This window comes from Drosophila takahashii, chromosome 3R (assembly GCF_030179915.1).
Source record: "Drosophila takahashii strain IR98-3 E-12201 chromosome 3R, DtakHiC1v2, whole genome shotgun sequence".
Taxonomy (NCBI): domain Eukaryota; kingdom Metazoa; phylum Arthropoda; class Insecta; order Diptera; family Drosophilidae; genus Drosophila; species Drosophila takahashii.
The window spans coordinates 11,223,778-11,247,347 of record NC_091681.1 but is presented as its reverse complement, the minus strand read 5'-3'; the positions used below and the strand labels follow the sequence as shown (position 1 = coordinate 11,247,347).

The following is a 23,570-nucleotide window of genomic DNA, read 5'->3' as shown; positions in this document are numbered from 1 at the left end:
AAAATCAAAACATACCAAATAAATAAAAATAAAACGTCTTCCTGCTCCGAAAAAGATCTTAAAAATTGCGGATGCCTATAAGATCGTCCTTTCTAGAATGTAGATTGCAGAATTTGTTTCATCGGCCTGCGAGCTCGAAAAAGTGAACTCAAGCCGGGACCTCCGGCGAATGAATGCGAGAATGTGAGGATGTGGTCAAGTTCTCCATTCGCAGTTTTCACTCGCTCTCTCAGTCACTCAAATGGCAACGAGAGCAGAACGGTTCTTTCTGCAAAATACTTTATGGGCAGAGCAGAGTGCCTCTGTCGCGGTCGCTGCCTCTGCCTCTGTCGCCGCTCACGTCGCAGTCGCCGCCGACGTTGCGGCACATAAATAAAACGCTCTCTTTCGCTCACGAGTTTCTTATAAGACTTTATTTATATACTGCGCTGCCGCCGCCGACGACGCGCTGCCGACGTCGCTGGATTAATAAGGAGTTCTCGCTGGGATTTTCACATGTATATGCTTTGAATTGAATGCTTTATGGGTTTAGTTTGATAGAAGTCGTAAAGAAATCAACATCACACAACAAAGCACTCGAGGACCCGTCCGTGTACCGTTGATTTAGCCCACGTGCGACTGTGTGTGTGTGCGAGAGGGATCCCAGAAGCATAACGGTATTCGGTACTCCGTATTCGGTATAGCGGCCATATCTTGGGGCTGTCGGAATCGGAACTGAACTATTCGCTCGCTCTCCGCCGTCGCGACCGCTCTCTTATCCCAATTGACAGCCCGCTAAGATCATAAAGGCCGTAAAATAATCATAACAATAATCGTAAAAAATTAGAACCGCAATCAGTCGCACATTGGCCCTCGTACGGCGCAGATCGTCGTAAACCCCATTATTATTATAATAAACGTAAACGTAATCGTTATCGCATAAACACCAAACAAAAACAAAGCCAAACACCCAGAGAAATTGTAATTGAATTTCGCGCGCGTTTCTTTTTATGATGTTCGAGTGTCTGGCAGGTGTCTGGATTGAAATTCACCCACTAATTGTGCAATACTACTACAACTAATGGATCTGGGCTGACTGTGCTGCAAAGGAGAGTTCGAGTTCCAATTGATCAAGCCAAATCCTACTACCTAAGTGTTTATCTATTCTTAAAATCGTATCGTGCACCGAAAACTCGAATCTGCAGAACAACGTTTTCTAGTCCCCCGCAAATCGAGCAATATCTACACACTAACAACAAACAAAAGCTAAAGCTTCCAACTCAAACCACAATAAATTCAACAGAAATAAAACGTAGACAGCCAAAAACAAAAAAAAAACAAACAACAAAAAAACGAGAAAAAAAATAAAAGGGAAAAGAATAAGGAGAAGAAAAAGTTTCGTTTCCACTGCGGGCAAAGTTTTGATTTTGGCGCACGTGCAAGCTACCGTTAGCTGAGAAATTTGAAAAGCCAACAGGATTGAAGGATAAGCGCACGTTATTGGATTTAAAAGGTAAGTGCTGGAGCTTGACTTTTCAATTTCCTTGCCGATGCACTGAACAGAAAACTATAAAAATAAATATGGCTAGACAAATGAGGCAATCGAATTGGACCGTCGAAACAAAGTATTAAACTGTTAATGTACCCTTTTCTATTTAGTTAAATTCATTTTTTAGTTTATGCAACGATAAATATTTTTTTACGTTAACAATTTTTGTAGGGTCGGCATTGTTAGCTTTTTATCCATTTGCAAATTTAAAATTGATTGATTGATTAATTTTATCTGATTGACTTATATCTTAAGCCAAATGATAATTTCCACTATATAGTTTTGATTGTATTAATATTTATTTAAGATTTATTTAAGATCATCAATTTATAATGAGATTTAACAATTGTAAAGTAAATGTTATGAAACATATTTTTAATGTATTTTAAAAGTCTACGTTAGTTTTTGTTGTATTTGGTAGAATCATTTCAAAATATTCCAATAAGTTTTAAGTTTATTAAAATAATAATTGATTGATTCGAAATACTTGTCAATTTGAAATAATTTTGAAAAATGTTTAAAAGCTCTTTGGTATGGCTTACTCTTTAAATAAACAAGTATTTAAAAAAAAAATTAAATGTTAATTGTAAAAATGTAACAAATTATAACTGTGTTAGATTTTTAAAAAACATAAAGTGATTACCACATGAATTAAATTCTTTTTAACCCGACGGCGTATTACCACTTTTCCAATCATAATTAAAATACGAAAGCCTTCAGAACTATTAATCGTAGCCCTTTCATGTAGTGAACCAATTTCTCTGGGTGCAACGGGCAAAGTATAAGTTTTTTGCCCAACTCAGATTCAACACTTCATAACTCAAAGGGCGTTTTTCGGATGCTACAGCCAGGTCATCACTCATTTGGCCTGCAAACTGCAAACTGTTGACAGGCTTATTAGCCATTTGCATAAATTTGCAAAATGGGAGTGGGATAGTGGGAGTTATTCAGGATTCCCCGGGAGCTGAAGCTGGAAAACTGAAAACGGAGCTCCGAACTTAACTGGCCACGAGTAATGGGCGCTTTGAACTTGGAATTCGTTTTTGAATTATTGCACATATCCTGGGCAACATAGTTTCACTTCCGAATGGTGGGAAAGGGCAGCCATTTCTCTCGCACACACACACACACTTGCTCACACAGTCGCACAAACAGGACACTCTCGGGTTCTCCGCATAGAAAATTTATGCGGCCATTGTTGCAGTGCATTGTCCTTGTTGTTGCTGATTTTGTTGTTGTCCTAGTTGTCTGGCCTTTGCATATTTGTCGTCCTCTCTGTCTGCCGTTCGCTACCTCTCTCTTTCTCCATTTCCCGGTCTCTCATTGCACTTGCGCCCCATCAAAGTGTAAAATTTATACTTAATTTAATAAACATTTTAAAATATCCCCTTTATTTTGCAGTATCTCTGCTGATATACCCAATTGGCTTTAATGAACTTTGCCTGGATTTCGCTTGCTGCTCGATTATTGTTAACACATTTCCATTTGCATTTTTGCCAGCTTCGATTTTTGCGCAATCAAATAGCTGGCATCAAATGAAATTATTTTCTCATAATTTATCGATTTAATCAGCTGGAAATGTTACACAGCTGACAAAATCATAAACTCCGTTCTTGTTTGCCCTGCAAAAACTTTTATGATTTATGGCCCAGTGTCAGACACAAAAATACACTGATGCAGTGGTCAAAGAATTGGGAAACAATATTTAATAAAAGTCCCGCATTCCGTTAGACATATTATTTTCACATTTTCTCGAAAGCGGTTTAAAAAATTCTAAAATTCTTTTCAAAATATATTATTTTCATTGGTAGTGAAACCAAAATATTTAATTCCCTAACCAAAACCATGAGTAACCACTTCCTTTTAAACGGATTCTTAATCAAGTTCACACTCATGGCAATGCCACAAAAAGATTTATAAATCGGCATACAAATGGCGACAACTCTTTTGTAAAAACATTAATCACGACCTCTGAAATTCAACCGAAAGCCAAAAAACTAAGCAACAAAAGTAAACGAAATTGTTGTTAATAAAACAAATCCAACCAAAAGCTTTAACAAAAACAGCCGGCCACAAAGAAAACTAGTTTGGTTTGCATTTGAAATTAAAATTATATTTTAAGCTCCCATTGATAGATGGCGACATGAAACGGCTAATTAATCATATGCAAGCCCCACCATATTTAAATAAAACAAAAAATCGCTCAAAAAAAAACCTAAATTTCACACACATTCAAATGACTACAAAAAACAAAAGACCAGAAACGGCATTTCAAAAATGTTTTTTTTTTAAGATCGTCAAAAAGTATTTCAATTTGCCTCTGTATGGTTTCAATGTATTTTTAGACCCACGAGAACTGAACTTTGATAAGCCGCCGGAAATGATGGACTTTGATATTTTCTTTATCGTTTTACCAAAGGGACTACAAATTTTTTTTAAATTTTAAATAAATGTTTTCTTTAAACAGTATTTTTTGCTGACTAATATAAATTTTTAAAATGCGTTTCTTTAACTTTGGTGCACTTATAAGAAATACAATTGAACATCATATAAAAATATTATTATGGTAGAAAATTTCATAATTTTTAAAAGAAGAACAATTCGCTTTGCTGTTCTTGATTCAATCCCCAAAGATATGGAATTTATTTCAAATACATTTTTTTATAAACTTTAAAGATTAAATACATTAAACTAATTACAATAATTATTATTTTACTATATTAATGAATATGAAACATCTTTAACACAAAAACGATTTTAACATTGATTTTATCTTATTGATTTTTTGTTTGCTTGTTTAAATTGCAATAAGGTGCAGTTCTGATGCAGCTGCAGAAAAAAAGGACAAAATCAGCATGTCCTGCCGGTCCAACCAAACTCAAACCCAAACCAAATTTGTTGGGTGGCAATTTGCAGTGACTGCAGCTCGTTTTTGGCCATGGCAAAACGGGAATGAAAGGGAGAAAGACTTGCTGTATGATTTTGTAGCCCTAAAGCAGTCAGGGCCTCGAACTGTTTTATATATATAATATTTTTTGTAGGTTCGTGGTAGGGAAACGGAGTCGAAAATCGGAGTGAGAGGCAGGGAATCAGGGAGCGTCCTGGGTCGGGGGCCAGAAACCCAGCGGGAAGCGCTCGCAGTGACATTGCGCCGAAGCGGGTGACAATGATTTATGGCAAAGAGATACGCGACAAGGAACGCAAAAACTCAAAACTCGAAAACTAAAAAACACCACTCGCACACCAAAATCGGGAACACTCTCCAAAAGCGGCAGGAAACAAATTGAAAATTCACGAAACTATGGGAAATACCTTAAAACCCAACTACCTAGACTTGCAAACACCTTCCAGAAATTCGCAAAGAATCTCATTTTTTAATGCCCAAAGTGTCCTTGAAAATGCAACAACAACAAGGGCAAACCAAATCCGAAACCGAAAGTGAAAACCTGCTGATTTTTATGATACTTTTCCTTTTTGTCACTTGTCATGGGGTCGTATAATCGAGGATTTTCCAGCAAAAATCATACGGCCATTAGGAAGTCGAAGTCACCTGGCTGTCGGTTATGCAATCGTCATTTTGTACGGTCATAAAAATTAATATGCGTCCTTCGCAGTGGCAATTTGGTGCGCATATCTCGGCAAACGCATCTCCGTAGTCCATTATCTGACTTTGAACTCGAGACGCTAAGCCGCTGGAGTCGCAGTACATGACTTTTGGCTTTATCCACGTCTCGCTGTCTGCATCCATTGTATCTGTGCCTTGAAGGTTACCTGTTTTTACAGTTTAGACCGGGCCGGCACGGCCTGCTTCTTTTTAGATACCATACCCAACAACGTTCTGCTCGGCACTCTCTCAAATTATTATTTATGAGTTCGCATTGTTGTCGTCGATCTGGGATCGAACCGTCCAACGATTCCTACATAGGTTCATTTCGCCCCACAGCCCCGAATGCAGTTCAAGATTTTTACTTTCAACTTAAAAACGAAATTCATAATAAATCAAATCATTTTTGTGTGCTCGAGATGCAGTTCCATGTTTGTCTTCTCGTTTGTGTGGATATAAATCAAAGCCGATTTTGCTTAGATTTCGGTGCATTGTGCTAAAGGATTAAGAAATGCAAGAACCGAGAGATGGCGGGAACAGGTTCTTGCAAGTGGGAATTTATGAATATCAATATCAAAATGCTCGAAATTATGAACGCGTTATCCCTGAAAAATATATGCTTTTATTTTTGAAAAAATGTAAATATATTTGTATTTTTATTTGGTGATAGTTTTTTTCAAAGTAGAGAAATTGAAAAGAATTTCTTCGGCAAATGTATCCCAGATTAGATTCAACTACCCTTGGTGACCTCCGCTATTTATCAGGTCACCCACAATTTTCCATTTTTGTTTTATGTTATTTACCCTCTTCTTCAATTATGCCCACCGTGAGAATTGTTCCACCACGTGTGCACTTCCACCATAAATCACATTCACTTCCAATATTTTCACAAACACATCACAATGGAGAAAATTTTGTGATTTATTTGTGTGAAGAAGTCAATAAGTCATAAAAAATCGAAATAAATCTTGATTTTTTGTGCCGAGTCCCTCGGCTGAGAACTCTGCGAGAGGTTGGGACTATAATAGAAAAGTCGGGCGGAACATCCTGTCCTCTAAGGAAGTGGGAGGTAAACATACATATGTGGAAAATATTTGCATATTGCAGCTGCGGGTGGCGGCGCCGTCGGTAGTCGAATGTGTCCAAACAAATATGACAAATATGAGTTTTGGAATATTGCATATTTGCCTGCATTTTTTACCCGACAATTAGCAACGCTCCAGATTTTTGGGTTTCTCAAAGTGTTCTTAGGACACCGCTGAATTTAAATCTGTATTTAGATCTGCATCTTGAATTTCAAACGCTTTATGCCGCATACACAAACTCATTGTTGAAAGCAGCACGAGCTGACGGACAAATACACAAAAAATGAGTCAAGAAAAGTCAGAGAAAAAAACGGAGAACTGCGAAATGTTGTCCAAAAGCTGGGCGGCAAATCCGAGTCAAACAAAGCTGGAACACATATCCACACATATGTATACGTAATCTATATCTATGTATCTAAACTAACTAGCCATGGGCAAAAGTCTGCCTCAGTTTCGCATACAAAAAACTCTAAAAGCCCCGGGCAAAAAACGACGAGAAAAAATACACGAAATAATTCGTTTTGTTGTTTGCTGCAAGCCGCAAAGTAAACTCGACAAACAACACGAAAATGTCGCAAAAAACGAAATATATATAGAAAAAGAGAGCGAAGCAAATGTAGCGAAAGAGTTGAGGAAAAAACAATGTCACACATGTCAAAGTTGTCGCAAAATGACACAAATGCGGTCCGGATTGCTCACTGACCCAAACCGCAACCCCGATCTCTTGCCACTTGGACCCCTGAAAAAATCCAAGTCCAAATCTAAGTCCGACTTCAACTCCAACTCCACGTCGCCGGGCTGGCTTTTTGGCGGAATCGTGTCAGCCTCGAAAAACACGAATCAACTCACTGAAAGTCGCATCGCAAAATTTCGTGGAAATTTCACAATTAAAAGGGCACACAACCAAAAAAAAAGAAACCGAATAAAACAATCTTAGGAAAGAGTTAACTGGAATATCAAGCCATACAAACAGATATAAGAAATCGTGTTAGCACAAAATCTGTTCACAATATTTGTGCTCTCGTTTTACTAAAAATGTAGTTTTGTGAGAAGAACAGAAGTATACTTCTACTTATAAGTATATTAACATCAATTTTTAATGTAGGAATTTTTGTTTGCTGATTTTTTTAGTTTATTCTTTGTCCATATTGGACTTTTGAAACCTTTATGTCTGCATTGTCTTATATTTTAAAATCATTTTAAAAGTATTTTTTATTAATATGTTTGGAAGAGTTAATTTTTTCTTACTTAGCAAGAAGGAGAATTAATTTATTACTTGAAAAAAAAATGTAAAGCATATGTAATATTTTGTAAAGTAATATTTTTCGTGTGAACATAAACTGATAGTTTGTTTAAAAAGCTTAGAGAATAACACAATGTCAAGTAAGGAATAGTTTTCAAAAATATCGGTCAAATATTTTCGTAGTTGGAGATGCATTCCGAGCCCACACATTCACAGACGCCATCCATCCCCCTTTTCGGACCTGAGTAATCAGCATCAAAAGGTGGCGGCAGAAAGAGCAGCCATAATCCCAATCCCAATCCCATTGCCGTTCCCGTTTCCAATAACCAACAGCCGGCATGGCCGTCTTTTAAGGGGTGTGAGCGGGATGGGGGAGGGGGTGAGAAAGAGATGGGACATCCTCACAGCTGGTGTGTCAGAAAGAGAGGGGTATGGCAAAGATGGTTGGAAACAACAAAAAATGATGCATTAACCTTTCGAAACTATTTCGGATAGCCGAAAACTCAAACTCCGGGCGGGGGTGAAAAAGAGAGAGAAAGAAAGGGAAAGAGATGGCGAGTCCAATGCCCATACAAATGCATGTGCCAAAGAAAGGAGAAGAGAACAGCAACAGCAACAAAAATTAAAGCCCATTAATCATTTTGACTTATTTCTTTCCTTTTTTCTCGTCTAAAATTAATCTTGATGCCAAAGCGTTGCCAGGCAACGAAAGACTCACACAGATACTCTTTTTGTGTGTTTGTGTGCAGGAGAGGGAGAAGGCAAGTGTTTGGCGTGACAAAGACAGCGAGCATTGTTCGAGGATTAAAGGGGCAGCGCACTCCACAAAAAGTGATCAAAATCCTAAAAGACGCAGATGCCAAAAAATGAGAGATTCGAGAAATTTCATACTTCAGCACAAGCGCATTTTATACTTTCAAAACCTTTTTACATTAAGACCATTTTTTTGTTTATTTCTCTATAAGTTTTTTTGAGTGCAAAAATGTTAGTATTTATGTTATTAGTTACCAGAGATCATTTTTTATAACCGTCCAATTGCTCAAACTTATTTTTTTTGTATCTTTATTAATTACAAAATTAACAAATTATATTGAAAAGTTTGTTGCATTTTTCCAAATACCCAATAAATAAAAAAAAGATTATTAAATTTTATCAAAATTAAAATAGCCGTTTGCTTAACAATTTTGAATGTGAATAATTGTGATAACATTTTTTCTGTGCAGATCCGATTAGTGATTTTACTTTTGCACCTCTCCCTCTTCTCCAAAAAATCGCCGAAAAATGCGAAAGGGGAAAATAATTTAAAACAGATTAAACCGTTACGGCTGCCATTTGCACGCCACGCAGAGGGGTAGAAAAAGGGGGCCAGAGGGGTGTTTCGGTAGCCCACACATGCCCAAATATATTTGAATTCTGACCAAATGTCTTGCGAAACCGAAATGTCCTTTGTCCTTATCATCCGTGCATATGCTGCAAATTTGCCAAAGTCCCAAGTGGTCGAAGTTGGTTGCCGTTCGGGTGGTTAGGTGTGGTGTGGGTGCTTCCGAGGGGGTTCATCTGGGGTTTGCTGCCCTGTGAGTGGCATACTTAAGGGCGCGTCGTGGTCGTCGACATTCAGACATCCAGACAGACAGACCGACCGAAAAGGGAGTCCTGAGACATGGAGTGAAAACAACAGGACGGGCCATAAAACCGTTTAAATCAAACGGCAGAACAAATTGGTTTCCTTCGAGTCGAAAGCTTTATGAGGTCCTCTAGCCAAGGGTCGATACTTGGTGGATGGCATATCCGAGCTTTAAGGAAAAGGGGAGAGAAATGTTGAACGAAATTGAAGTTGATTGGCCACGGGATGGAGGGCGAAAAATCAGGAATCGCGCTGAGATTGAAAGATTGCGAAATATTTATTGGTTACAGAAAACGTAGTATAGTAAGAATACATTTTAAATTTTCGAGCATATAAAATAATATTCAGATAAAGTTACGTTGGGTGAAAAGTAACAGTTTAAACCATTTTTAGGTTATTAAAATCAAAGAATTAAATAATGAAAACCTTAAAAACACTAATATTATTTGTGTAATCATATGCCTGAAGATCTTAATTTTCTTACATATGATCAATGTAAAATTCGATGTTAATTTGGCTGGTAATATATTCTTCAATATGAATTCCCTTTTAACGACTTAATTACGGAACTCTGGCCCTTTTTTTCGCCCTTAGGCTTGGTTGCTTTCATAAGTGAGCCAGCGATTGATTAGCATGTAAATTGTCAAAGGAAGTGATAAACGATGTGCCACAGACACACACCGACTTTCTGGCTGGCTGGCAGGTCTATAAAGTAGGGTTTTCCATGAAAATCTAATAAAAATTAACCTGCACACACACACCCGAACACCACCCATTTGTGACGTGACACAGAAGATGACAAATTGTTTGGACAAGCTGACTGACAGCAGCGACAGCGACGGCAACGGCAACAACTTCATGTGGCAAGTGCACTGCAATTAGTCAAAGTGCCACCAACAACAAAGCACATACTCGCAGCCGAGGCTACAATAACAAACATCACCCCACGGCCAAGACATTTTGGCTGGAGGAAGACAACAGGGGAAAAATAGCGATAAAAAAGCTATAAAAATTATGAAGAATCGCATTAGTCGTTTGGCGCAAAAAAGCTATAAAAGTATGATAAAAAAAGAGCCTAATGCCAACACGTAGCCCCACGTGCGATGTGCGTCAACTTGTGGCAATTATGAAGTCCGGCGCGAAGTTGCAAAGCCGCCGGCATCGGCACCCAAACATTATCCCGAGAAAAACCAGGCCCAAACCACTTGCGGTCAGGTGTCCGCGTGGCCTGTCTTTGAATCAATAAACGCGATTAGAAAGCCGCCAGCCGTCAGAACTCCAGAGTCAAGAAAAGCAAATTCGACACTCAAGAAAATCTAGGAAATTGTTTTGGCCAACACAATTATTAAAAAGAAGAATTAAAAATACTTAAGACCAAATCAAAACAAGCGTTAATTTTAGGCATTGTTTTTATCCAATTATTAAAATTAATCCTTAACTCCTGCAACAAAATCCGTTTACCAAATAAATATTTCCTTCAAATTGGATAAATAAAATCTATTCATTTTTGCAAGTGTTTAGCCGAGAACCAGACAGGGCGCTTACCTTATCGAACTCGCTGAATCGTCTGCCAGTGCATCCGCAATAAAAAACCACTCGCACTTGCGCATTTCAACTAGCCAATTATGCAATTGGCGGCCGGACTGCAATCGCAATTGGCCAAAAGTGTCGCGTCTACGCTTCGATGGCACATTCTGATTTCGCCGCATGCGTGGGTCACCAGCAGACCAAGTTAGCCAAGTTGAGTCTGGGTCTGACCATTCGGCTAGCTGGCCACTGTCCAGAGATTATCAATGTTAATAAGGCAATAACAAATGGGTCTGGTGGGGCTCTCAGTTCTGGGAAGAAATTCTGTGGGAAGTGTCTGCTATCGGCAATCATTTAAGTCATCTATGAAATGCCGAGATTTTGCGGAGATTTTGAAAGAGTGCCAAAGAAGTAGTTTGAGTACTGGAAGCGGTTCATTGGGTTTGGATTTGGTCTAATAAAAAGTAGTTAGTTGGTTACAAAAGCAGACTTATCCAAAATAAATATTTTAAATGATAAATTATTACAAAAATTGTTTGGTTTTTATACTTAGATGATATTTATAATTATTCCGTTAAAATTGGTATGCTTACTAAAAAAAACTTAATATAAAACCATACAAATTGTTTTTGTAATCAATCCCAATTCTTTGGTAAGAAAATTTCTTAAAAATAATGAAATATTGAATATCCCCAAACTTATAAGTGTACTCAAAATGCTCTCCTATCCATCAAATTGCAAAAACGATGGGCAGGCGACAGAAAGAGGCAGATAAGATACAACTGCATGTGACACCAAAGCAAGGGGGTCCGTGCAAAGGTGGATTCAGGTGGGGATTCCGAGGCATTTCATTCAAATGAGATATGTTCTCTTCTCTCTCTCCATTTGGCGGTGTCGTCTCTTTCTGCGGACCCCGGTATCTGTATCTGAGTTGATTATTCGTGTGTTTTCGCTGGCTGGCGGCCATAAATCTTGTAATCATAATAATTTGTTTCAATGTTAATGCCTTCAAAATATCTGAAAACTCAATAAATAACAAAACTACATGTTCGTGTGTGCTGTTAATGTCATACCATGAGATACTTCATATATCATTCCGTTGCAAAAAGCCAAAAAACCAAAAACGAAAACGAAAACCTGCCGCACAGTCGCAAAATCGCAGCCAGAACGGCCAGGTAGAGTTGACTGTCGTCTTTACTTCACTATATACACATATATACTTCTTTTTTCGAGGATTTTGTTCCGTATTTCTCGGCGTTTTTGCCTTTGTGACGCAATGGGCCTGCAATGCAGTCGGGCGTGGGGGATTTACTTGACTGCAGAACAAATTAATCCAAAATCAGCCAGCGACAAGCAACGAAAATGGAAAAAAAGATGTGAAAAAGTATCGAAAAAAGTAAAGCAAATCTTGGCAAAATGTCTTCGGCTTCGGTTTCTTCTGGCTGATTCTCTGGCTTTTTTATTTTATTTTTTTTTTGAGGTGCGGCTTCAGCCGGATCTGGGGACTCCGGCCAATAACAACACCGACGACAAGTATCTACACACTCTTGCAGGTGTCTGATATCCGATGCTTCCAATGTTGAATAACTCAATTAATTTCTGTCACCTGATTTATCACCTTTCGACTTTGTTGCACAACAACTTTTAATTTCAATTTTATTTATTTGCATTTTTATGAATTTCACTACACCACAAAAAAGGAGGATCGACGAATCTGTAGGTGGTGATCCCCAATCACAATCCCCAATCCCATAGCCTCAAATTGAGACGTTGCATCGAACCCGTTTCCTCGGCACTTGAGAATTAAAATATCTTGGCTCCTTCGCCCTTTTGCGTCCCACTTCAGATGTCTGGAGGAACGTGTTATTAGCTTAGTTCTTGTAATTTGCATATAGTATGTATGTACAACGCAAAGGACGCGACGAGCCCTCAATGGCTGAGCTGCTATTAAAACATTCCGATTAACACTTCCTGCGACACAAGACAAGAACTAAAGATTATGCCAATGGCACCATGGGATGAGTGGCCTGAAAAGTGCCTTAAAGTGCCACGGAAAAATAAATTACCCGATTTAACGATTGTTGCTTCAACTGTGAACTGAAGAAATGCGTATTGGAATATAATATCACAAATTGTTTATCGTTCTGTTTGAAATTTTTCAACTCTGATTTATTAAGACCCCACGGGAAAGTCTCGCCTTTCTAGAGCCACGGGAATATAATTTACAATCCAATGTATGACGATTAAATAAGGCACATCAGCAACAAAGAAAATATATTTTAAACTAAAATAAATTATGTTTACTTATTGTGAAATTATTTTATTAAACAAACAATCCAAAGATTTGAAATCGATACTTAAAGTAATGGGAAGGTTCAAAAGAGTATTTAATTTGAAATAATTATACTGAAATTATTTTTAATAATAATAAATTTAATAATAATTTTTTAAAAATGATCAATTTAATTCCATCCTATATTATTTGACTACAGATTAATTACAAGTACAGAACGAAAAAAAAAAACAGATTCAAAAATAATTCCTAATATATTCTTATCTGAAATCATGGTCCAAAAACTATTCCATTTCTGCCACTGTCTTCGTAGGCCATGTGCAGGCCATGAAGTGTCGTCGGCCAAGTGAAACTAGTTTCTCAATTAACCAGGCGCACACTCGCCTGCAACTTGATTGCCAGAGATCGCCACTTGATGCAGTGCATCTCCATCTGCATCTTTGAATCTCTGCATTTGCCGGGTACATCCGTCCAATCCGTCAAGGCGTCGGCTGGCGTACGCCCAGCCCAGTTCTCAGATTTTCCACCGCTCCAACGTTCCTGTTTTCCTATTTTCGATTGGCTGCGGCCCGTTGCACCGACATCGGATGTCTTGTAGGAAAAAGCGGAATATTTATGGCGCGGCCATGTTATGAATACACCCAAGAGACATTTCTCTTCTTCGCACCCGGCTCAGATGCAATTCGGAAAATGGGAAAACACACGAAGATGCTGACTGAGATGGGTGCATCGCACTGAAAGCCGAAACGAAAAGGAAATCTAAAAATAAGAGGGAGTCGGCGGGAGGAGGAGTTCTTTGGGTTGGAAAACGCATGCAGCGTACGGGAAATTCTTGATCAACCATAAATCTTGGCACCGTAGCCATCCATCTATCTCGCTTGGCGCGTTCCGCGTGCAGCGCCAAAAAGTTGTTTTCTATGCTGAATCAGTTTTATCCCCCATTTTCCGTGGCTCTGTCTCTTTGTTGTTTTTCTACAAAATTTAATTTTTCGAAAAATAAAACATTCTTCTTCGTCGTCTGGCTCTTTTGGCCCCTCTATTCGGCCGTCGGTTCCGTTGTTTTTCATTAGTCGGTGAAAATGGGAAAAAGAAAAGCACGTGTGTTTTCTTTACTGAAGTCTAATGGGTTTTGATTAAAAATTAGCATTTATTTATTGTCTCTTCTAAAATTTAACAGAGAGATTTGTATATTTTTATTTTTGCTCAAGAGCTATTGTGACACCTCTTCAGAAGAAAATTGGATCTTAAAATAAAGAACTGATCAATCGAAATTAACTTCGTTTATAACTTTAATGTGCGCTTTATTTTAGCCGAAATTATATTGAAAATATTCCCATTCAGCACATCTTCTGCGCAAACCTTCGCTTAAAGGTCGAAAATTAAGAACTCAAGTTCGTTTCATGTTTCGGCTCATAATTAATAAATCATGTCAGCGTCAGGCGCAAAATAGAAGGGGCAGTGGAGAGGGATTTTGCGGAGTGTGTTGGGAGGCCGGGAATTAAATGTGTCAAATGCAAACACGCAGGGTTGTCGGAGCCAAGGAAAACCAAGGCAAAGAACTAAAACCAAAGAACCAAAGCCGGATCCGGAGTCAGGAGGCCCGATTCTGGCACCAGGAAATGTCAAGAGCGAAGTTAACCCAACACGAAAACAAAACGCAGTCTCGAGGCATTTTTCCCCATTTCGGTTTCATTTTCAGTGGCAGCTAGAATTTCCATTAGCCCGATGGATTGAGTGGGCGGAGTGGTTGGGGGTGTGGCAAACTGAAGCCTCGCACGCACCACCCACCGGGAAAATCACCAGGAAAATCGCAGCCAGAGTCGAGTTCTTGCCTTCTTTTTTAATAAATTAAATTAAAGCCGCATGAGAATCGTCTTATTTACCTGCTGAAGTCTGGGTAAATAATGCCAAAAATGTTCCAAATATGCAAATATATATTTGGAGAAAGAGAGTGGCAGAATTCGAGCGAGCGGGATAGCTGCTGGGGAAGTGTGTTTTGGCAGAGGGAAATGATAAATGGCGTGGTAATATAAAAAATGGCAAAAACAGCGGGCAGTCAAATAAAACAAAAACCAAAAAACAAACAACAAAAGTTGTTCACAGAAAAACATATATATATATGGCGAACGGAATGAGTCCGAACAAAGAATATATATTTATATATAGGAGACCGGCAAAAGTTTCCTCCTTTTTTCCAACTTTTTTTGGTCAACGCCGCGGCAGAAAGTGGAAAAAATGGGCGCCGCAAAATAAAAACAAGGAAAATAAAAGGGAAAAGAAAACCAACAAGCGAAGCAACATTTTCCACTTGGTAACAAATTTTCGGTCTAGATATTTTGGCTTTTTCCCTATCTCCGGCTATAGCCCCACACTCCCCCAACCCCTTCCTTCCGCTATCTTCACCATCCTCTTTTGTCCGTTTGTGTTACGCAATGTTTTCCCCGAAAAACCTTCTTGGAAAAAATGAGCGACACACACCCAGTGACCCTAATTTTCAGTCCTTAGAGAACCAGCAAATACCAGGGCCACGGCCATATCCATTCGAGAAACCAACGAACCCACCCTGAACTTTGGGTCCACCCTGATGCCCCCACTCCTTTGTTTTAATTTCATTTATGGCTTCCGTTTTGCCTACTTTTCGGTGACTTTTCGCCCGAGTCCTCCGATTCAACTTTTGTGATTTTCGTCATTATTCAAATGGTGTCAGGCTAAAGTTGGGAACTTCATTTAAATTTATATTCTTTTGAAAATTAATTTTAGTTTACAAAGCGATGAGTTCTTGGGCTAGAACTAATCAGGTTTCTAAGATGATATCTTTGTAAGGTAAATAAATGGGTTGTTTACTCCAAACCATGTCAGGAGAAGTCCGAAATTCCTGGCAGTTTCTGAAATAAATGAACAAAGATTTTCTCGCAAATACTTATTTTATTTGAAACTAAAGTTATAGTAATGACTAATTACTTGGTTATTTTTCTGGGTGTATTATTATCTGACGGGTATTAGCAAGGAGCCAAAACAAGCTTAACGCATGAATGGGTAAATACCAAATGTTGGTTGGGTTAGAAGTTCCTTGGCCAGCCCTTCGATATGGAACCCTCTATTCTGGGCCTCGCATTTAAATTGTCTGTGATAAGATATGCTGCATTTGGTCTTGATAAGTCGGCGAATGGGAATGGTAACGAGTACGAAAATGAGGACGAGGACTCAGTCAACATGCGCTTCCTTCCTGTTGTTTTCCCGGCTTTTTTCTGTTTCCTCGTGGGCAAACAGAAGGCTCGTGCAACTGCCACGCGTTTCGCATAGTTCCTCCAACTATTCCGAGGGTTGGAGGACATCCAGCTATATCGAAGATGTCTGCGCACCAGTTCTGCGATATCTCATTTTTATAATTAAAACACTTGGGTTCAGGACATGTGCGCTGCCCCCGGCTTGACTTCGGGCAGCATTCCGTTTGGCATTCCTTGGAAGCGCCCTACCAAAGCCAAAAGCACCCTTCTCCTCTCTTTCTGGCCCCATCTGCCCGTCCCTTTCTCAGAGGGTGATATTTATCAGCTGGCAGGCCAGTGTGTGGTCCTGCTTACCCGTATCCTGGCCAACAATCTACGGCCATCTGATTGGGGGTAGTTGAACCGAACTGCAAATGTCCCGGCGGCAGTGAAGGAATAAATTCTGAGTTGATTCCGAATGCGAATTGTCGATGGAAAATTCAGAGAGAGAAACATTTGTTAAACAATTTTATTTTTTGTTTCTAAAGTTTAAATTGCTATTTTATTTTGATTTGTACTGAAAACAATATACTCTGTTATTATGTATGCTTTAATAAAGGCTTGATAAATAATATTAATCGAGCCTTAATCGTCTTAATATTGGTCCGTTCTTAATTACCCTTCGATTGTATTTGAATAATTGACCAACAGAGTCATAAATTAGTTAGTTCATTATTTCAGCATAAATCAATAGTTTGTTTAAAAATTATAATTAATAAATCATTGCTCTTATCGGCCCTCGTTTCAGGTGAGTTCCGTTCACAAGTATCTGCACCTAATGATTTGTCAAGCAATTATCAAAAAAATATATTTTTAAATATATTTAAAATCAAATGCAAACAGAGAAGAAAAAGTTTTTGGCGACCATAAAAAAACGGAATGTCAGAAAACTTTGCCACCATAACTGAATTTATGAGTGCAGTTAACGGGTAAGTTTGAGGCGCCTTTTGGCCAACTGCGAAGGCAACTGGGCAGAAGCCAAAAGCCAACGCCAAACTAAACCAACCGAACTTCTACAAAGGCCAAAGCAAAACGTCAGCCGACTGGCCGAGTTTATTAATTTAAAAAGGAAATTCTCGTTTAGTCACCTTTTGATTTAAGTTCGTACAATGGCAAAGTGCAATTGAACCGGTAGGAGGGTGCAACCCAAACGGGAGGGCTTTTAGCTTGGCTAGTAGGTTGTCCTGCCTGAAAAGGATATATGTAAGCGTGAAATTAAACAGTGAAGCCCCCAAGCCAACGAGTGAAATCAATGCCCTTGCTTTTGTCATGAACAGTAGCTTAAAGCTTAACTAGATATTGAAGTTCTTAAATTAGTTGTTGTAAAAATATAAATATTTCAAGGTGGTTTCAAATTAAATTTTAAAAAAAATCGATAAAAAAAAAAAAAAATTGTATTCAATAGTAAGTTTATATAATTCTCTCAAAATAGTTTTCTCTGCTTCCTTATTTTATTCATTAATTTTTACACACTTTAAAACCACTGTGGCTTTTTGTTTCCTTCCATTCAGTTGCATATATTTTCTCGAATACACCCGAACATGTATATCCCCCATTAGTTTTCCATTTCACCGATACCCCATGGCAAAACCCCCTTTTTCGGTTGCGTTGAAATGTTCTCGATTTTGTTGCTGGTGACGATGTCCAGAGAACTGGGAAGTGAAAAACTCTGCTGCAACGTGGGCCACAGCCAAAGAGTTTTGTTTTGTTTTGGTTTGGGTTGTGTTGCTGGTGTTTTGGTTCTGTACTTTTTTCCTGTGCAGCGAGTTCATTCAAACTCATTCAGTCACTCGTGCAGTTTGCTGGCTGCCAGACCAGAGCCATTTAAATATGCAAAAAGTTCGCACTGAATGCAGCAGAAATGAGTCGGCAACCCCCGCAGATTTCCCCCATTTCCTCGACAATCATGCGCAAAATGCAGAGAGTTTTCACCCCCCAGACAGGGCCGCTGGGTGGTAGTTGGGCAAAAGTTGTTGCACCCCCGCAGATTGCATGCAAATTGGTTAAAGTGTGAATTTATGTGAGAAATATTGTTTGCTCTTGTTTTGCGCACATTCGCACAAACACTCGAAAGACACGACAAAATGATTTAGCTGCCTATGCAAATTGGAGTCAACTGGCTGACTGACATTTGATTTAAGCAGTTTATTATGTGTGCTTGAATTTTGCAACGCTTTTCGCCTTCCCAAAGAGTAATTATAATTTTTAAAAATAATTCAAGCCTTTGCCGGCAGTCGTAAATCTCTCACATTTAATTTGCTTTCGTATTTATGCGCTCAAAAATTCCGTATCATATGCACATTTTCATCTGTGTGTGCAGTGCCATAAACACTCAATTAACGATTTTCAAAATTAATTTTTCATAAATTTCTGCATTTGCCGCTCTGCATTTCCTCATTTTTCTGCAGGCTTTTTTTGTATTTGCCATGGGCAAATTAACAGAAAATAAAACGAAAATGGAAATTTTGTGGAGTTCACTTCACGCTGCTCTGCATTTTCCGCTCCCTCTGTGTTTGTGTGTGTGGAAAATGCGCTTAATTTATGGCCCGGTCCTGGTTCGAGGACTCGAACCTGGAGACTCCTCTCTGCGAAATGCGTGTGTCCGAAAATTGTCGATCCCCAACCCCGAAACAATCCCGGTCCATACATTTTTTGAAACTGGCGCCAATGCAAATGCACTGGCTGCAATCACAGGATGGGGGGAATTCTCGGCAGGGAGCAGTGACCTTTTTTGACATTTCAGTGAATAAGATAAATTCATTTTCATGGCGAACAACATTTCCACAAAACTTTTTGTACATTTATCACAAGAAATACTTTAAATATTGGAGGGATTTTTTCCCAAAGTATGTAGAAGAAAATAATAGTTTAAAAGTTCCACCATCAACAAATTAAAATAGACCTAACTAAATTTAAAATTGCATTTTAAAACTATTCTTATACATTCGATATTTTGTTTTGTTAGAAGTTAATTAATAAGTCGGTGTCGTATAAAATATTAGCTAACTTTAAAAATCGAAAATTGATTAAATATGTACAAAAATAATTGAAATATATACCTACACAAGTCATAAAATCGTGTTTTTATATTTACACTCTATAAACTCATGTCCTTGCACTGCCTAAATCTTTCAGCACAATCACAACCACCAACTTGAACTCCACAAAGTATAACATTGTTCCTCAGACGAGTTTCGGAGGGAATCTCCCTTGAATTAAAAATGCAACACAAATTGCATTTGGCACCTGGGCAACCCCTTTATTTTCCCTTTCCTCCCATAAAAAAAACGGAAGTGGCAGACGAGTGAGCGAGTGCAAAGTTCTTGATAAACGAAGCTATTCCATGGGTTTAATATAAATAAGGGGAATCGAGGGGCTTACTTGCTCGCACAATTGAATTAGTCAGTTGAGCAAAATGCTAAATACAGTGAGTGCAACAAAACGGGGCAAAGTCCACGAACACGCTACTTCACATCAAACACTCGGTTTATTTCAAGGTGTTGGCGTGTGGCCGAAAAACAACACAAAAATTGCATTTTTAATTAAGTGTGGCTCACAGGTGCTAAATAGCCATGTCCCTTTTCGGACATGCAACTCCAAGTTGCTTAGGCATTTTTCGAGGTGTTGCCATCCCTAGAAAAAGTTACAAAAAGAAAAGTTCCTGACATTGGTAGTGTTACTGGATATAATCTTAGATATTTCTATGTATTTAATGTTTCTGTCGCCTTACTGAATAACTCCTTAAACAAGGTTATATTATCATTCAATATTATAACCTAATTTTCTTTTTGTAATTCGAGGGTATTTTCAGATTTGTATATATGTAGACTCTGTCGCATATTCATCAATTTTCCACTTCAAATTGCAGACGTAAATAAAAAGATGCAACAGAAAACGAGTGGGTAAAAATAAAAGCAATGCAACATCAGAGCCATGAGCTTCCAATTCTCGGTTGCAAAGGGGGGATAGAGAGTAGACAATGTTGCTGTCCACCGTCCATCCCACCCCTTTTGGGGTTAAGTGGCTCAGACTCAGGCACCTCCACATCCACATCGTCATTCGCAGCCACAGCGTCAACATTTCGAACCCTCCCACAGCAGCTGCTGCTGCAAAACACCCACGAAAACAGAGCCGTAGACATGACTTTTTTTAGGGGCCTTGTTCATAAACCCTTAGTGAATAAGATGCCTTTTCTGACAGTGTGTAAACAATTTTTGCATTCAGTTTATAATTAACTACATTTTTAACTAACCTCTGTAATCAGTATGAAATGCTGAACAGTGTAAAAGTTTTAACTTTCCCCTTTCTACGCCCCTGCAATTTTATCCTCAACTTTCCCCCCGAAAATCCGACATCTCTGCCTCTCGAACTCTGGGCATAATAAATAATTGCAACGGCGGGAAATATTTCGCGTTGCACTTTCTGCAACCAAAGCGAAAAAGGCAACAACAATTGCACGGTGAAGCACCCGCTTTCCTGCCCCTCCCACATTTTCGTCTGCGGGATCCTGCCCACTTGCCCCCGCATTTCCCACCTTCCCCCCAGCTCTCCACCCCCACAAATGGCCGCTGGCCAGAGCAACTGTGCAACAGAATGAAGAGATTTTTATCGGCGATTCTCACTGATTTCATGGCAAATAAATCGCTCATTTTCGCTTAATTGGAAAATTATGGCTTTTTCGGCTTGTGCGGAGCTCTGGTTGGTCGATGGGGGAAGGGAAATCGGGGGAATTGGGGGCTGCGAGCCGCGTGTGTTTGATTTGCATGCATGTGTGTGGAAATGTTGCATGCTCGGCACATGCTTAAATTAAATGCAGAAAATTATATACTTTATGTGGTCGCTGCAATGAGCGAAAATATCTCAAGATCCTTGTACTGTTTTGTTTTTAAAAATTATGTCTCATTTTAATTTAAATTTAGAATGGTTTTGAAACAATGCTGCGATATGAAAATGTAACATTTTTAAGAGCATAACTCTTTAGTTATTGCTTACAATATGTTTTTCAAATATTGAGTTATTAAGCTTACTTATTGCGTTTTTAAAAGGTAAAACAATTATATTTTAAAATACACATGATTTACCAGAACATTTTAAATATATAGTTTTAAATTTAGTACCTTCCGTTTTTTGCTTCATTTTAAATATGTATTTAACTACATATATTTCACATTTTCACCCAATTCCATTCAAGTATGGGAAAAGTTCCAATTTAACACGGTGTCGTCTCAGCGATGATTTATGAGCCGCAAAAAAGACGGGCGCAGGGAAAAAAGCCAAAACACAGCGGCCACGCCAACGCCAGCTTGCCTCCGATTCGCCCCCACTTTGAGCCCTCTCCCAACCCCCGGAGTCCCCCTCGCCACCCATGGAAACGTGGCACATGTGTCGCTGGCTCGAATTTTCCACCACCGCCATTGTCTGCTCGGTATCGCTTGGGTCGCACTAAGCGACGGCAGCATCAAAATCAGGCGGCGGTATCATGGCCGCCACTGTTATCGTTATATAAGCAACCCCACAGACGACTAACATACACACACACACACAAGCTAGTTGGCAGGAGCAAAAAGGATGAGGCGAATGGCTGCTGCTGATGCTCCTGCATCGCCACATGTTGTCATGCGATGGGCCAAAGGATTTGTCGACCTCTGCGGTCTCAAATTTCAATATCGCCCACGGACACGCACACAGCTCCACTTGAGACCCTTTTTGTGGGAAAGGATAAGGATACGATGGTATGGGGACAGTGCAGGGAGTCTTCCGGAAGATGAAACGCAAGTCGGGCGCCCTAAACGTTTTTTAAATGCGGGTTTCTCAAATTATTTGGCTCAGTGGTTCGAATAAAATCGAACAACAATAAATATAAGATTATTAAAATGAAGAAAAAAAATATATGTACCAAATTGTAGATCGAAATTAAAAATTCTTTTTAGAGGACACACATTTAAAAAATAAGTTCGTTTACTTGATCAAAAAAATAGAGTAAATCTTTATAAAAATCAATTTACTGAAAACGATAAACACTGGAAATGTGGGATTGAAAAAGCAGACTCTATTTTTTCTATTTCAATTATTTTTAATACGTTCTTTGAGAAGTTATTGGGCCTCCGAAAGTGTTCAAATGGGATTAATTATATTCGCCATATTAGTTCGCCAGAAAGTATGCAATGACTTTAATAATTTTAATGTCGGGATATGATCATTTGAATAATTCCTTACATTTTGTGTTTTTTCTTAAAATTACAATAAAGTCAACTATTCCAGTCAAGTCCGCAATTATTTAGTTGCAGTTTTAACAGCTTAGCACCTTTTATAAAGACTTTCGTTAAGTTTATTTTTAAAAACTTCACATTGATTTATACAATTTGAGTATTGTTCTTTGATATTGAATTTTATTCGCTTTGGCTAATGGTGTTAGTTCCGCGTATAACCCGATTATTTCACCCCCAATTCGCATCCCTGCTTATAAAGGATTTCCCTCGCACCCAAATCCAAATCGAAATCCCGCCCTATCCTGTCATAATATAATAAAAATGAAGTTAACCTTTAAACAAGTTGCACCTCAGCCAACGACCAGGATTTTCAATTATACATATATATGGGTTGCTGTGTGTGAGACAGAGTCCTTTCTTGGTTTGCGTGTCTGTGTAAAGTCCGCAGTGCCCGAGTGTCTTTGTGTGCGAGTGTGCGTGCATGTGCGACTATGATTAATTACTTTTGCATACATTTACATACAAATTTGTTGCCACATTGTCTGCCTCGGCCATCGCATTGCCCACCCCTTGCCCATCGAGCTACCCTTTTTCCAGCCGGGGTGGTTCGAGGGGGTTGGGGTGGCTTTCCTGGCCGCGGCAGGGTTAATTTCATATGATATTTTTCATTTTCTGCGCAACGAGAACGGAAGGAAGTTGATTTGACAAAACTTTTTTTCCTCCTCTGGCTGCACTCGCATTTTGAATATTTCGCTGGTCTGTTTTTGTGCCTGCTGGAGCCTGATAATTGCATTTAAATATTTAATAATCTGTGCGATTTTCGCTTGAAATAAAATAATTTACTTTGCAAATAAATGGGTTTTTTAACGGAGAAATTTTAATTGTTTCTACTTTTAATACCAAACGAATACATATATTTTTATTCATCAAAATTTCTTTAAGTTATCTGCTCCAAATTAATGAATATAAATAAAACAAAAGATTCCCCCAGCTTGAAAAAAGAATATAAAGGGGCGCGACAAACGGAAGCCAACTAATTTCTGTAATTAAAAACTCATATAAAATGGGTACACCAAAATCTCCGTCTCCTCGCTGCCTTCCAAAATTAACACGATTTTTCCACTTTGCTACCCTCGAAACACACATGGATATATATGTATGAAAGGAGCAGCAGGAGCTTAGCCAAAAAAG

The 23,570-nt window shown here is 38.7% G+C and overlaps 1 protein-coding gene across 2 annotated transcripts in view; it reads left to right on the top strand.

Moving 5' to 3' along the window:
* The first annotated feature begins 512 nt into the window (after positions 1–512).
* The window catches only part of Antp (homeotic protein antennapedia), a 115,055-nt gene continuing 91,997 nt past the window's right edge, over positions 513–23,570 (top strand). For both annotated transcript variants that reach the window (XM_070216266.1, XM_017150338.3), the window contains exon 1: positions 513–1,492. The gene's annotated coding sequence lies outside the window, so the exon portion shown is untranslated. The remainder of the gene's footprint in view (positions 1,493–23,570) is intronic.